Consider the following 7,543-nt stretch of genomic DNA (forward strand, 5'->3'; position numbering starts at 1 on the left):
TGTTTAAATATCTCCTGTCTGAACAGTGCAATGCTGTGGGATGGGATTAAATAGCCCTGGCCTTTTGTCTTTCTGCAGACACAGAGCTCGATGCTATGCAGTGATAAGCATTCTAGCAGGTTTTACAAGCTACGCAGCAGTGTTCACCATGGCTTGTAAATAGGATCAAACCCTTAGAATGTAAAAAGCTGAGCAGGAAGGAGTCTACATGCGTGCGTCTGCATAGGAATGAAACAAAGCAAAGCTAAAGGAATACAATGCTGATCTGGCAGCCCTGGAGTCTGAAGTCCTGTATCTCCAGGTACCCTCCTCCGTGACAGCGACTGCAAGTCCAGTCTCCTGCACTAGTGCCCTGTTCACTTGTATCAGCCCTGGGGTTGGGATGGGAGTCTACCTCCTGATGCAGCGTTCAGCCTTCTTGTAAGGGCCTTGTTACACATTACACTGGAGGCACACAAATGTTGATCAGTGTTAGTGCTATCTCCAGTTTGGAGCAGTCACACTTCAGGACAGGAGAGTCCAGGAGGAGAAAGATAAGAATCCCCTTCCCCCCACCCATTCCAGGCTTCTTCCCTGTCCCCCAGGGCTCCTCTGGTTCCCCCCCTGCCCCTCTGAATACCACCTCCTCCACACCTCCTGCCTCTCCCTGACCTCAGGGCTTACTTGTGGCTGCTTGTGCTGTCTATCCCAGGGGAACAGGGAGGGAAGGGTTAACCCTTCCCTACTTGTTCCCACAGGACAAACAGGAGGGCAACATACCATACATTCAGGGGTTCTCCGAGCTGTGTGGGGGTATTTTTTGGCCCTGGGATATCCAGGGGTCAAAAAAACCTCAGCAACAAAGCAAAGCGGTGCACATGGGGGCAGCATGTGCTGCTCAAAACCAGAGCCAGGTCAGTCAGAACCACACTGGCCGTTGGCTAGGCTCCAAGCAGCAGGATCGCTGCTGCTGCAGCCCCTGGAGGGCCCCAGGACACCAGGTAAGTCCACTGGGGCCAGCCCAGTGCTGGACCCAACCTCTCCTACTCCACTTGGGGTAACCTGCCGTATGCCAAAGGATAAGTGGCACAGGCATTCCCCAAGGAAAATTAGCAGTGGCACAAGGTTCTGGGGAACCAAATGTCCACGCTCATGTGGACACAGCCTTAGGGGGCAACCTGCTACAGGGAGACATTCAGTGCTGTCTGTAGTGAAACTTTTTATTTGGATACAGGTCCAGTAGAAAGTCATGCGAGACCCCTTAACCTAATGTTACAGACACAATCTAATAACTGTTATAAACTGCCTACCATGTCATTGCAGCTGGGTAAAATTAGACTAGCAAACTGGGAGTTCAAGTTCTATCTCCCTGTAGCCATGAATGTGTGTCCTCATGGAAGAACAGTCAGTCTGATTCTTACAACACCTGACACCCAGGAATCTCAGACTACTTGCATTGCACTGCCCAAAACAGTAGGTTATTCTCAGCATGCCTATGATTTAGCCCCATTTTACTGATGTGGAGGCTGAGGTATAACATGTGAAAATAAATGCTGTAAGGTTATGCAGCGACTCAGTGCAATACTAGAACCCAGGAGGCTCTGGGACTGGAAGAGCCCTGGACTGCATTTTCTTTTATTTATCGATGCAAGTAAAAGAAGGGGGCTACATGCCTGTGTCTTCAATCAACAAATCACATGAAAGCTGTGAGCACAGGGCACACTTTGTGTAGATCTGGTCCACACCCAATTTGCAATGTGAAGTTGTATCTGTTTATTTCCTAGCCATATAGACCGTGATATTGCTTGTGGTAGTATCATCTCTGAGTCTGCTACTTAGCTTGGAAAGGACAGACTCAGGTGGCTGAGCCAGGCATCAGTCAGCTTGTCTTTTTTTTTTTAGCAGTTTTCCAGTGCCCCTGACCTTCAGCAACTGCAGTTCCTCCAACATTGGCTTGCTCCTCAGCATGTTTTTTCGATGCGCTAGAATGGTACATGTCCCACACTGATGTAGCCAGTGGCCCTGGAAGAGATAGCTGTGTTTTACAAATGCATACAACCCACATGAATAACCAAGAGAAGTAAAGTCAATATGCAGAGCGAACTCCACAGTTATTCCACTAGAAGTGGGGTTGTGTTTGGGAAACTTGAGCTGCAGTCATAACTTCCCACATTATGCATTTGCCTGGCAGCAAGCAGATTGTATTTTATCATCTGAATGTATTCATTATACTATCATTAGTTAAGAACATTGCTGCTAATAATGGAGATCTATAACACTCTTACATTAAGATCCTATTGTAATTCAGCCATAATCAATGTACTGTTACCACAGAGTGCTATGAATTTCCGTGCCGCTCTATTCACAGAGGAAAAGAGATTTAATATTTCTGTAGTCGCATCAACAAAATGAAAAGGATGTCACTGAAAAGAACCACTGCTCTCTATGCATCCCATTTGCCTCAACTGACACCTTTCCTGTCATCCAAGTTAACACATGTTCTCTGACTAGGAGGATAATGTCTATTGGTGCTACAAGCCCAGTTGCACAACCGTCTCAGTTACACAACTGCCTCTTTATGCAGCTGTAGCAGGACTGAGTGGCCTGAAGATAAATATAAATTTTGCCCCTCCTATACTCCAGGATAGATGTGAAGGGGCATAATGTGAACAAGTATCATGCCTTCTTATGTTTAAGGAAATACTTCATATTAATTACTACTAGGAAAGCCAAGGGTAGCCTTCAGCCAAGGGTAGCCATGTATGTCTTACTCCATCATCCAGTATTTTCTCTAGTGGGAGAAAGGATGTGTAGCTATTAAAGCACTCGACCAAGAGGCAGGAGATGTGGGTTCCCAACTCTACCAGTGGCTCAAAGATGCACATGAGGTGACAACCTGGCCCTTAATCTCTCTGTACTTCTCTTTTCCCATCTGTGAAATGGAATCAGTCACGCACCTATAGATGCACAGACCTTGCATTGCTTTGAAGGGGAGTACAGAATGGCAGCTTATTTTCACTCTGTTATCCCATCCCCAATATGTATGCTTCTAAAATGGCTTTGTAATATATTTGAGCCAGCCTCCCAAAGCTGCTGTTCACGTCTCACTGTTAATATTGGATCCCTCAGAGACTCAGGACACCTGTTTGTACAGAATGATAATTGCATTGTTCATCCCAAAGGCTGGGATACAAACATCTCAACTTCTCTGCAAGGCAGCCAAGCCTGGCCTGAAGGAGGCAACAGGAAGGGGAAGTTCGTGTTTTCATCCACAGGGCCAAGGTACGGCCAGGTCCACCCTGCAGTTGGTGGGGAACAGGTTACTCATGAACAAGACTTAAGCAGGTCTTGCTGGAAAGGTAGTGACATATTTCTCCTAGGCAACATGTTTGAAGATACAAGAGCCAACATGCTTTCCAGTCTCACCCAGCAACCTCATCCACCTGTCTAAGAGGGCAGCAGCACTACAAGCTGCAGGGCTGGCAGCCCATGGGGTGCAAGAGCAGTTACCCCTTGCCAAACCTGGAGTCAAGGTGGTGGTGGGGGTGGTCTATAAAAAGCACAAGCTGAACATTTGAAAGCCAATCTGCTCAGCCCTGCCAGGGCACTCAGCCCAGCACCTCATGTCATGACCAACAGGACTGTGAGGCTGGTGAATGACCTGAAGCATCAGTAGTGGCATCTGGCCTCTGCTTTTGGCTTTCTTGAGATCATTTAACATAAATGTTGGTATCATGAGAGATGTTATTAACTATGGTAGTCTGAAGACAAGCAGAAGGCAGGATGGATTTGCATCTTATAGACTAAATATATATCTCTAATTAGGTAGTCTATAAGGTAAGGTTAGGGATTTGACCAGTCAAATATAAGTAAAAAATTGAAAAAAAAATGCCAATAGGTCCACATTTTAAACATGGATTTGCTGCTGTAGCCCCACAGGCAAGACCCAGTGCAGCTGGGAACAACAGGGCCACGCTGGGATCTCCTTGCCCCCCACTGCGCCTCCTGCACCTGCCACCGCTCTGGGTGGCAGAGCCCCACATCACTTCCCTCAGTGCAGTCCTGCGTGCAGGAGGTGCATCACTGGGGCAGCGTGGAGCGAGCAGCCGCTACGAGATCCCTGAGCAGCTCCTCTGTCCCCAGCTGCACCGGGTCACAGGGCAGCAGGGATCTGCTCTGCCTTTCCCCCTCTGTCTCCCCCTCCCCCTGCCCCTCCGGGCAGGGTTCAGGCTTTCCTGCCCTTTTTGCAAACAGCTCTTGCAGGCTGGAACTCAGCCAGCCTGCAGAGCTCTTTGCAAAAGGGGGAAATCCGTAGGTTTCTCTGGTAAAAGAGAAAATCCACGTTTTCTCTGATAAAACCAGGACATCCATGGTTTTCTCTGTTTTTCCATGGGAAACAGAAAACATGGATCCCTGGTTGTCAGACCAGTATTGGCTGATATGGCTAATTAATAATCAGCTATCAGTATCAGCCAAGAAAATCTTTATCGGTGCACCCCTAATAAATGGTGTCATGAGAGAAGTAGTTAGCTGTACTTGCTAGTCTGAAGGCAAGCAGAAGACAGGGTAGATTTGCATCTTATAGACAAACTAAATATATCTCTCTAATTTAGTTAGTCTATAAGGTAGGGTGAGGTATTTAATCTGTCAAATAAAGTTTGGTCAATTGACCAGTCAAATATCAGTAAAAAATTGTCAAGAAATGCCAATAGGTCCAAATAATCACAGAAAAAGTACACATTTTCCATTAAAAATGTTTCAAAAACAAAAAAAAAATCATTTTTTGGTCAAACTGCAAAAAATGTAGGGTTTTTTGTAAAATTGCTATAATCTTTGGCCAGTTAAAAATATGCAGTCAATTTACAATATTTGACTGGTCAGTTGACCAGCTTGCCAACCCTACTATAAGGTGCCAATCTACCCTGCCTTACATGAGTGATGCCTCCTGAATCTGGGGGCACCTGCAGAAGCCGCCGACCCTGTCAGGTGGGGGCACCAACCCTACCCACAGTATCAGCCATCAACCATGAGGGGGCCATCGGGGGAGCACTGGCCCTGTCAGGGAGGCACGTGCACCCCTGTATACTCCCTACCAGTCGCCTATACTGCCTTATGATTGGTATCATGGCCAGGACTGCTGTCTGATCAGCTCAGGTTTCCTGTTTAAGAATAGCTCTGCAGCCCAGGAGAGATAAAATCCTTCAGTCTTTCTTATGGCCTGGAACATCCTTCCACCTGACTGCTGGCTTTCTCCATGAATCTCCTACCACAGCCTCCTGGCTCAGGCAGAGGCAGGCCTGCCCTGCTCTCCATGAACAGTCATCCTTGTCAGCCAGAAGAGGTCACTGGCAAGTGGCCTGAGTAACCTGTACCCTGAGAGTGCTTCTGGCTCCTAGCCCCTGCTAGCTCAGAATCAAACTGAAATCCCTCTTTATTCTGAGCCATTTGTTCCTAAACATCCCCTTTTGGACGAAGTTTAAAACATTAAAAGGGAAAAGAAGCAGCATAAGCACATCCCAGAACCCAAATCAGCACCTAACAAGGCCTACAGCCCCTCATTCCCCTCCTGCAACAGCTGCAGTGAAGTTGATTTAAAAGCACTGTAACAAACCCCTGCAGTGTCAGGCGCAATCACGACAGACAGTGAGGGATTTACTTTATATTGAGTATTCTAGTGGTTAGGGTCACAGGCCAACAGGAAAAGACATGCCTTTGTCTTTTCCTGTTGGCCTGTGACCCTAACAGGTAAACCGGCATTCACAGTATAACAACTTACACTTAGGGCATGTCCACACATGCAAACACGTGTGCCTGCAGCAGCTCAAATAGAAGTGGTGCAAATTTGAGCTGGGGCTTTTTGCCTCAGTGCGCATGCTTGGACATGCACTTTGTTGTGGAGCAAATTGTGCCACTTGGGAAAAAAAAACCCTGCCTGGCTCCTCCCGGATCTGCAGCCAGGGGGAGCTAGAGCCCAGGGCCAGCACCTGTGCTGTCCCCAGCAGTATAAAAAGCTTCCCTGTCCTGGCCCCAGCAGTACAAAAAGCTGCCTCGGCAAATAGCTCAGGGCTACTTGCTCTCAGGAGCTTCTGGGGCCCAGCCAATTGGTACCTGGGGACACTACACCTTGTGCCAGCTGGACTGCTGAAGCAGCTCTAAGAGGTCCCTGCACACTTTACCCACTGCAGCAATCTGGCAGTGGGGACTGCTGCTTGACTGTGACCTGCTGTGCACCTGCCAGACCCGGATGGGGACTGCACAGCCAGTAGAGGCATCTGCCCCTCTGGGCCAGCTGCCAGTGTGCTGTGACTGCAGAGTTGGCTTCTGTGTGGCACTACTGCCATGTGTGCTCCCTGCCCAGCCATCTGGGCAGCTATCGCCCAGATGTTCCAGGTGTGGTGGCCTACTTTGAACTGTCAAAGCATATTCTCCTGGCCTCATTTGGCCAGGAGGTCTACCACAGCCAGCTGGGTCCAAGGTGCCAGCTGTGAGCAGGCAGGGCCCTGCCACTAGCCTCCCTAGCAGGAATTCTGGTGTTCCCGATTGGAAAACTGAAAAATCCCTGATAAAAAAAAAATCCAAACGTCACTCTAAAATACCCCAAAATCCATGTTCCTCCACAAGTAAAACAAAAGACCACTATGAAGAGAGAGAGAGACAGCAATCAGTTAGGCAATGTTTTATTGATATAGCTACCATGTTAAAGCAGTGTGGAAGCCTACCAATGTCTCTATCATAATAATAAAGTGAACTCTACATATAGTAATGAAACATGAATATATATTTTGCTGCCCTCCCAAAGGGGCTAGTCCCCCCGCAGGGGCTACGGTCCCCGCAGGGGCTAACACTCCCTCTGCAAGATCTACATGCCCCATCTGCCAATGAGCCGCCAATGCGAGGAAGTGGTCAGTAAGGCTAACTGCACCTTATTGTGCATCTACAGATGCATCACAAGCAGGTCCAGGGAGGTGATCCTTCCCCTCTATGTGGCACTGGTCAGGCCGCAGCTGGAGTACTGCATCCAGTTCTGGGCGCCGCACTTCAAGGGGGATGTAGCTAGCATTGAGAGGGTCCAGAGGAGGGCCACTCGCATGGTCAAGGGTCAGCAGGGCAGGCCCTACAAAGAGAGGCTAAAGGGCCTGAACCTATTCAGCTTTCACAAGAGAAGGCTAAGAGGGGATCTGATGCCCGTTTACAAACTCACCGGGGGGACCAGTGGAAATTGGGGGAGGCTCTGTTCCCCTGGGCACCATCCGGGGTTACTAGGAATAACGGCCACAAACTGTTAGAGAGAAGGTTCAGGCTGGACATCAGGAGACATTACTGTACAGTTAGGGCTGCCAGGCTCTGGAATGGGCTCCCAAGGGAGGTGGTTTTCTCTCCTACCTTGGGTGCTTCAAGAGGAGGCTGGACAGATATCTGGCTGGTGTGATATGATCCCGACACCCGTTCCAGCCTGATGATCTGTTTAGGTCCCTTCCGACCCTAAGTACTATGATACCCCATCCCCCCGATTGCTGCCGTCCTGACCCCATCCCCTGCCACCTGCTGCAGCCCCCCAATGGCT

The sequence above is a fragment of the Crocodylus porosus genome, unplaced genomic scaffold, assembly GCF_001723895.1.
Source record: "Crocodylus porosus isolate Cpor-Errol unplaced genomic scaffold, CroPor_comp1, whole genome shotgun sequence".
Taxonomy (NCBI): Eukaryota; Metazoa; Chordata; order Crocodylia; family Crocodylidae; genus Crocodylus; species Crocodylus porosus.